This window comes from Cupressus sempervirens, chromosome 4, assembly GCF_028749045.1.
Source record: "Cupressus sempervirens isolate cs-2001-9-10 chromosome 4, ASM2874904v1, whole genome shotgun sequence".
Taxonomy (NCBI): Eukaryota; Viridiplantae; Streptophyta; class Pinopsida; order Cupressales; family Cupressaceae; genus Cupressus; species Cupressus sempervirens.
Window position 1 is genome coordinate 592,626,333 of NC_143121.1, and position 8,719 is coordinate 592,635,051.

An 8,719-nucleotide genomic window follows, 5' to 3' on the forward strand; every position below is an offset into this window, starting at 1 on the left:
AATATATAATTAGTTATATGATTGAGACAAATCATGTACCAGTGAGTTGGTCAAAATTTTCACTAGATAAATTTTGACCAATGAGTTGGTCAAATTTGGTTGAAAATTGGGTCAAAAATTTGATCAATGAAGGTCAAAAAATGAACCCAAATGCACTAGTGCAAGTATGCTCGCCAAGTCGACTCTTTGAGTTCGGTCATCAAGTCACCCCACCAAAGTGCCTCATCAAGGTTAGTCTTTAGGTCTACTCATCGAGCTTGCTCACCAAGTCAGCTCACCATGTCATGTCTCTAAGTGGCCTCACTAAGTTGGCATACCAACTTGCCCCACCAAGTTGCCACTTTAAGCCCACTCACCATGTTAGATTGCCAGGCCGACTCCCCAAGTCAGCTCGCCAAGCTAACAATTGAAGTACGCTCACCAAGTCGACTCTCTAAGTTTGCTCACCAAGTCTGCCCCCTAGGCCAACTCTCCAGGTTAGCTCATCAAGTCACCCCCACCTAGTCGCCTCAATGAGTTGACTCATTAAGTCAGCTCATGAAGTTGACTCACCCAATGGTTTTACCACCTTGCCCCAACAAGTGGGCTCACTCAGTGTGCTTATGAAGTTGCTCCATAGAGTTGCTTCTCTAAGCTCGCTCACCATGTAAACTCACTTGGTCGACACACCAAGTTGACACTTTAAGTTTTCTCATCAAGTCACCCAACCAAAGCGCCTCATCAAGGTCTAGCCTTTAAGTACACTTAGTAGGTCAGCTCACCAAGTCACTTCCCGAAGTCACCTCACCAAGTGGCCTCGTTAAGTTAGCTCACTAAATTGCACCACCAAGTTGCCACTTTAAGTCAACTCGCCATATCAGCTTGCTAGGCCGACTCCCATAGTCAGCTCGCCAAGCTGACAATTCAAGTACGCTCACCAAGTCAACTCTTTAAGTTCGCTCACCAAGTCTACCCCCTAGGTCAAATCTCCAAGTTAGCCCACCAAGTCACCCCCACTGAGTCACCTCAACCAGTTGACTCTTTAAGTCATCTCACCAAGTCTACTGTTCAAGTACGCACGCCAGGTCGGCTCGCCAAGCCCACCAAGTCATGTCACCAAGTCAATTGTTCAAGTACACTCACAAAGTTGACTCTTTAAGGTCAGCTCGCCAAGCTAGCCCACCAATTCATGTCACCAAGTCGCCTCACCAAGTCAGCTTGCCCACATGTCCCACCAAGTCCCCAAGTCTTCTCGCCAAGCCGACAATTCAAGTGTGCTCACCAAGTCGACTCTTTAAGTTTTCCCACCAAGCCCATCCCCTAGGTCAACTCTCCAGGTCAGCTCACCAAGTCACTCTCACCTAGTCACCTCAATGAGTTGACTCTTTTAGTCAGCTCACCAAGTCTACTGTTCAAGTACACATGCCAGGTCAACTCGCCAAGCCAGCCCACGAAGTCATGTCACCAAGTTGATTGTTCAAGTACGCTCACAAAGTTGACTCTTTAAGTTCACTCATCAAGTCACCCCACCAAAGCACCTAATCAAGGTCAGTCTTTGAGTTCACTCACCAAGTCAGCTTGCCAAGTCACCGCACCAAGTTGACTCACCTCTCGCCTCACCAAGTGGACTGGCTAAGTCGGCTCACCAACTTGCCCACCAAGTCGACTATTCAAGTATGCTCGCCAAGTTGACTCTTTGAGTTTGGTCATCAAGTCAGCCCACCAAAGTGCCTCATCAAGGACAGTCTTTAGGTTCGCTCTGTTGGCGCTAAAAATAGCATGGTCAATTTTGAGCCCTGTTGAGAAAAATTAGCCCTATAAATACTTTTAAATGAGATTGTACCCGGCTGTACCTTTGAACCCTATGAGGTGTTTTATGCTCCTAGCACTTTTCATTCAACATGCCTAAGTGTTTCGTGCAGTTAAATTGAGTTTCTGAGTCATTTGACGAAGTCCTGTTTCAAGCATTTGTCAAATTTGCAATTCTGCCCTAGTGTCAAACAGCGACAGGAGGCTGTGTTTGAACGCGAATATCTTTTGTCCAAAATTGTATCATAACTCGCCACTTTAAGAGTACCTAATATCCATATCCAAAAACCTATGTTTCAGATTTCGAGTCATTTTGAGTCCGTTTGACTAGGTTTTGAATCCCTCAAAGTTGGTCAGTTACTGTTTTCATGCTGATGCACTTTACACATAATTCTGGGAAGCCCTGTTTGACATGTTGTAACTTTTGACCAGTTGACCCAAATTTTTAAATTCCTTTTGCGTTGCATTGTAGATGTCAAAGACTTGTCATGTTTCAAGTTTCAGCCCTTGACGAATCCATTTGATCAGTTTTCAAACGCGATTCCAAATGGAATTTCTAACTTTTACTAGTGTCAGCATTTGCAGATTGATTGGAACCCCTGTTCGTGACATCATATCTCCTGATCCGTGATAGATGAGATCAAATGGTTTGTTTCCCTATGTTCTATACTGAAAATACTCCAAGTGTGTCAGTTTTCAAATCTTGACGAATCCGTTTGCACACTTTTCCAGGGTCATTCCGTTGGTAAAAATTGTTATGTTGTCATCGTTTTCTGTCCTGCAAATCCAGGTAGCCCATTTTAGACGCTTACCAAATGCGCCTAGTTATTCATCGTGAGCCCAAATCGCAGATTCATATTGTCCTCGTGACAGAGTTTTAATGCCCCAATTTTCATTTCCCCATGTGTTCATTTGCCCAATTTTCTGAGCCAAATCCAAACCCAGTTTATTGCTTTCTGACGTGTTTGCTTGCAGATAAATCCGAGAATTCAACTTTGACGGTCAATATCTTTTGACCTGGAATTTTTCATGAGACGAGATTCGACAGGTTGATAATATGTGGAATAGAGAATTAGTGTGCCTATTTTTAGAGCCTGACCAAAGGTTTGGGTCAGTTTTCAAGGGCAGTCAACGGGCCTCCTGATGCAAAATTGACAGTTGGCAGAAAGATGTAAATTGAGTTTCAAATTCGCTTGCAGTGGTCAAATTTGTTTCAAATCATTGCCAGAGGGTGAATGAGTTAGTTTTCTAGTTTAGTCATCTGGAAACAAAATTTTTTTTTAGCTGGGCCTATTGTGGGGCCCGACTAATTTGCGCTAGATTGATAAGAGGTTGGGATTTAAGGATATATGATGGTTTTTCTAAGTCAGAGTTCCAATATAGAGCATTGAATATCAATAAGGAGCTTGGACAAATAAAAATGAGATAAAGATATTAAGTAACCCACGGTTCGGACTTCCATGGAGTGGCAGAGAAACAGAGTAAGCCGCCTAATAAGATGAGATATCCATGCCAAAATGGGGCATTATGAAACCCATGTCAACAAAAGAAGCCACCTGATATTGATGATTTAAATAATTCTTTGCCATGTGTCTCAGATCAAGGAAGAGAAATTAATCTAAATTCTATGTTTGAGCCACAAATCGTTGAATCAAATAATGCTAATGTACAAGGGTTAAGTACCTTAGCTGAAGCTCCTAGTTCTGACCAATCAAAAGAGTCTATTTTTGAACTTCCCCATCAGCCAAAGGAGGTATTAAAGCCCAAGATTTGGAGCAGGCGACATATTAGTAAGGACCAGCATTTTTAAAGAAAGGACCACGCCTTATATAGAGACATTGCTCGCAGGCAAAGAAATGCTCACGCAGCATCCAGGAAGAAGCAAGTTCACAGTTGACGCAAGATAAGGCTCAGTAAAGAAAAGAAGGCCTCATGCCATCTTAGCAAGGGATCATAATTTATAAAGGCAGGCATCATTTAATAGGCAAAGAATGTTATAGCACATGTCTATATGCAAATAAGAGAAGTCCAAGCCCACTAGAAGATTCAAGACTCAAGCTTCAAAAGATAGTCGATGGAGATCAAGTAAGACCCTGCGAAATAAAAAGGGCCTAGCAAGGAAGCCCAATGTTTTAAAAAGAATGAGGCACTCAACCCACGCCGGCCCAGTCAAAGAGGAAAGCACATAGCAAAAGAAATCATTGTATCAAGATGTTGCATGTGTTAAGAAGAGATCCACGCATTGGCAGGAGGGTTCATGCTAGGAACAAGGAAGCTCACAGTTTTTCAAAAAGGAAGCCATCCACATTATAGTATGAGTAGGCAGAGCAAACATGAATAGAATCCGACTCAAAGAGATAGCCGCCATGTTAAATAGAAGACACCTTGCAATGGAAATCCTTAAGCAACACGAAGAAAACATCAAACAAAAGTGTATCCATGTCTCACGCAAAAGGAAAGAGGGAAGCCATCTCAGGGACACCCGTGTGAAGCAGCCAGCAAAGATGAAAGGAGGAAGAGTAAATCACAGGTAAAGAAGAAACTGCCAGTCATAGACCAAAGAGCCACAACTTTTGTTTCAAGAAAGCTGCCAGTCTGCACAAAAGGGAGAAATGCCCACAGTTTGAATAATAAAAGGAGGCGTCTGAATTTTTGCTCAAAGAGGAGATTCATTTAGACATTTATCCCATATTTGTCGCGTTTTAAAATTTACCTCACTTTAAATGCTTTTCCACACGCATTACCAATTGTCTTAAAGAGAGAGGCTGTCGAAAAGCCAAAGCTTTCATCGTGGGACCCGGTTGCTGGAGGAAAGAACAATAAAATTTTGATCGAAAAATGTGCAAAACAGAGATGATGTTAGCAAATATGGAGAGGCCAAAAAAGTGTAAAATCCGGCTAGTCGCTATGTCGCTAGCCGAAAAATCTCAGAATTTCCGGCTAGCGAGGTAGCGAGGTCGCCGAAAAACCCCAAAATCCGGCAAGAGTTAGAATGCCAAGCGGGTCCTGCCTAGCAACAAGTTGGTGAATCAGGTGATGACACATGGTAGATGATGCAGATCAGGTGTCCAATTAGAGTGCGCCACATGGCATTGGTCAAACCTAGAGTTGACCCAGATGAAATGAGAGGGAAATATGAATGCAAATAAAAATAATAATTTTTATTATTTCCCATTTTTTAAGGTCACGTTCAGGCTTTTGAAATCAAATAAAGGATATTTCTAAAGTTTGGACTTTAGAGTATTTTAATTTTTTAAAAAATTTTAAAAGATGTGCAACCTCAACTTTCAACCGGAGGAGTCATTTTTAAAATGATTTTTTTGGGGGTTTCCTGGAGGCAAAATAGGCGATGTTATATATCGTCGGAATCGGGAGAAGACGAACTTTCCAAATCTGGAGTTGGTTTTTGCACAGGTATCAGGAAGTTTGAGCTACACGAGGTTTTCTATCAGGTACCTAAGTTGAAACCATTTTTAGACCAGGAAGTTCAGTTTTGTTTTTTGTCAAGGTAATGACCTGAATATCAGTAAGAAGGCAATGGAAATGCAGTTAGGGTTGAATTTGTTCTGATTTACTCAGTAAAAACTCATTGTCACTGGCTTTTTCATGGGGCAATCAGATATTTTGGCAAGTAAAGGGTTTTCATCATTAGACAAGGATATTTTGCAAGTTTGTTACAGATTAATGATGAAACAAAATTAGATCAGAAGGGATGATGGAAGGAAGAAGTTATTCAGTTACAGAGGATTGAATTTCAAGTGGACACTTGTCATCTTCAGAACAGATCCGGGAATTTTTTCTAGGCTATATCATTCTTTCTTCCTATCATTGTGGGGGTTCCAGTTTTTGCACTGAGAAACCATTCTTCAGCATTTCTTCTTGTATTGAACATCATTTTTAAGTTTTATGCAGATAGTTCTTTTCTGTTAGGTGATCTATGAGTTATTTTCTGTACATTTCATGTATTTGATTTCAAGGAAAACAAATAAAATGTAGCAAAAGTTTGAATTTTAGTTTGAATCTTGTCTCCTGATTATGGCTCTATTATTTCTTCTAATTTGTGATCAAAGAGCATGAATTAGGTTGCATTACATTTTGAAATGTATGTGGTTAAAATGTCTTGCTTATGGAACAAAGAACCATGTAATTGCTTGATATTTGTCACAGGGTTTGCAGATTTCATGATAGGATTTTCTGAGTATGAGATTCATTCTATAGCAGATGTCTATTCACAAGGTGAAAGATAGATCAGGGATCTTAATGTAGAGATACGTTTGAGGTTTCCAGGAGATGTATGGTTATGATTCATTTAATTTCCCAATAGATAAGGCACTGGTTAGAGATAGGATCATTAAGTTCTGTTGCTCATACTTGGGTCTTGCTGATATCAACATATTAAATCACTTTTCCCTTTTATGTTGAAAGCTATTCAATGTTAACCCACACTTAGCTTTCTAGTTTCATGAGTCATGTCCTTAGCTATTTCATGCTTGTGATCTCCTGGTTAAGCATAGAAGGATTAGGGGTTTCATCTGCTTTTATAGATCCTGAATATGCTTATTGCACTGGTCACATAGTCAGTTCTAAAGAGGTTCACCCGCCTAGGTTTTGCAGAGCCTGAAGTGCAGAAGGAGTACGGCCTTATAGTTGGCCTGGTGTCTAAATGGATGTGTTGATAATGGGAGTTAGCTGCCCCTAGATGCATCTTGTTCTCATCAGGGTAATTGGAAATGGGTAACGTTTTCAAACACCAACAAAATGGCGACTCTGCTGGGGACTCTATGAAGAAATTCATTGTTGGAACTACTGGAATTTCTGGTATAAATAGCAAGGTCATGAAGTGTTTTCCATTTCTTTGCTGAAGATTCATGTCCCCCAGTGTTCTTATTCATTGACAACAGAAGTTTAATTGAATTGAATGATTTGCAATATCAAAGTCACTTGAAGTTTTGATAAGTTGCTGTCAAAATTTAGAGTTAATGTCACGTTCTTTTAGTATGTCAAGAATGTGAAGTTCCCCTATTGTTAAATACAGTTTGCAAATACCAGTTGTAAGTTCTGGACCATCTTGTTTTGTTTTGCAAGATTGGTTAATCTTTTCTCACTAAGTGAGTGGCGACTCTAAGTATATCTCTGCACCAGTGCTTCAAAATGTGAAGGTATTTTGAAGGAAACAACAATGGGAAGGCAGGTTTGAAGAATTCATTTCAAGTTCTTGACACTGGGTAAAAGAATGAAACGAGATGCAGTGCAAGTGTTAATAAATCTGGTTAAGATTTGAATCTGCTGTTATTTGCAGCATTGAAGTAGTTGCAGGCATCCATATTAAAAGGTATTTTCCACTTTCATGTGTTCTCATTTACATGAAAGTAAGATTTCAAAAGTTTTCTCCATCAAATGGTTTATAGCATTAAATAGGAGATTGGTTCAGTATAGTTCAACATGCTTTGTGGAAAGTAGATTCAGCAAAAGTGTTTTATATGCCAAAGTATGTTTGAAGTTTTGAATTGGTAGAAAGAACTCCAGATCTGCTGCAATTAATAAATTCTAGAAGTGTTTAATGGTGAATGAGTCTTGACTTTGAAGAATGTTAAAGTTTTATCTCATCTAATATGCAGCCTGTTAGTGAAAGTTTTAGATCTGTTTCTACCAGGAGGTATATGCCATTAAATTTTAATGATATTCATGGTTTCCCAAATACTATGCCTTGTAACCTCAAACAGTATTTGCCTAAGTTTGGTGGAAACCATGAAAATTCAGCCAGTCATCATGTTCAGCTGTTTAGTGACTTGGTTGGTGATTTTGAAATTGCTCATGAAGACATTCAGATGAAATTGTTTGTTCAGACTTTAGAGGATGATGCTAGGGACTGGTTTTCATTTTTACCAGCATGTTCAATTTCATCCTGGGATGAATTATTATCAGCCTTCATGATGTAGTTCGGGGAAAGAGTAAGCATCTCTGAATATTTTGATAAGTTTTTGAAAATTGAAATCAAGAATGGTGAGTTAGTTCCTGAATTTAATATCAGATTTGCAAAGATTTTAAGTGAATTTCCTGAAAGTTACAAGCCGGATGATCAAATGTGTTTAGTGGTTTATCTCGGTGCTTTTGATAAAAAGATGAACTATCTGTTGAGAGATAAGGAACCTAGAACTTTACATCATGCATTCATGACAGCTATAGAGATTGAGAACAACATAAAATATGGCGTAACCCGTAGTCACTTCTCTAGAAATATTGGCTGGCAATATGAGGTGCAAAGCACAAGCCAATGTCATAAGGAGTGTTTGATTTCAGATCAACAAATAAGCACTCCTGCTGTTGTAAATAGTTTTGTTGAAGCCTCAGAAATAAAAACATGTGAACATGAAATTTCTCTGTTGGAAAAAAGAAATGATTCCATTCATGATGAAGTGAATGCACATGTTTATGGTATTACAACAGCAAATGATAGAATTGATTCACTTGATGAGTCATCCATGCAAGATATAAATCCGGCCATTCATTTTCCCATTGATAATTTGCATTATGTTGAAAACATAATGAATCAAGAAGAGGAAAGGTATTCATCTCAGTATGAGTGAAAAGAAACCAGAAGTGATTTATCAAGTGATAAAGGTGAAATTGCTGATCCGACACACCATGGAGAGATGACACAAGATAAAGAATGTAAATCATATGTATCTCAGTCACAGTTAGAAGTACTAAGCTCATATGTTGATAATATTTCAGCAGTAGAGATGCATTCTCTTGACCAACAGGATAGGCAAGAAATGAATTATCTCATTGAGAGATTGCATCATGTTGAGAACGTTATTAAATCTGAAGTTGAAAGAAAATCATATCAATGTGAGTATGATAAAGCTGAGAGTCATTTTCCAAGTGATAATTATGTTGCTGATCCAATATTTTATCAAGAGGTGTCATA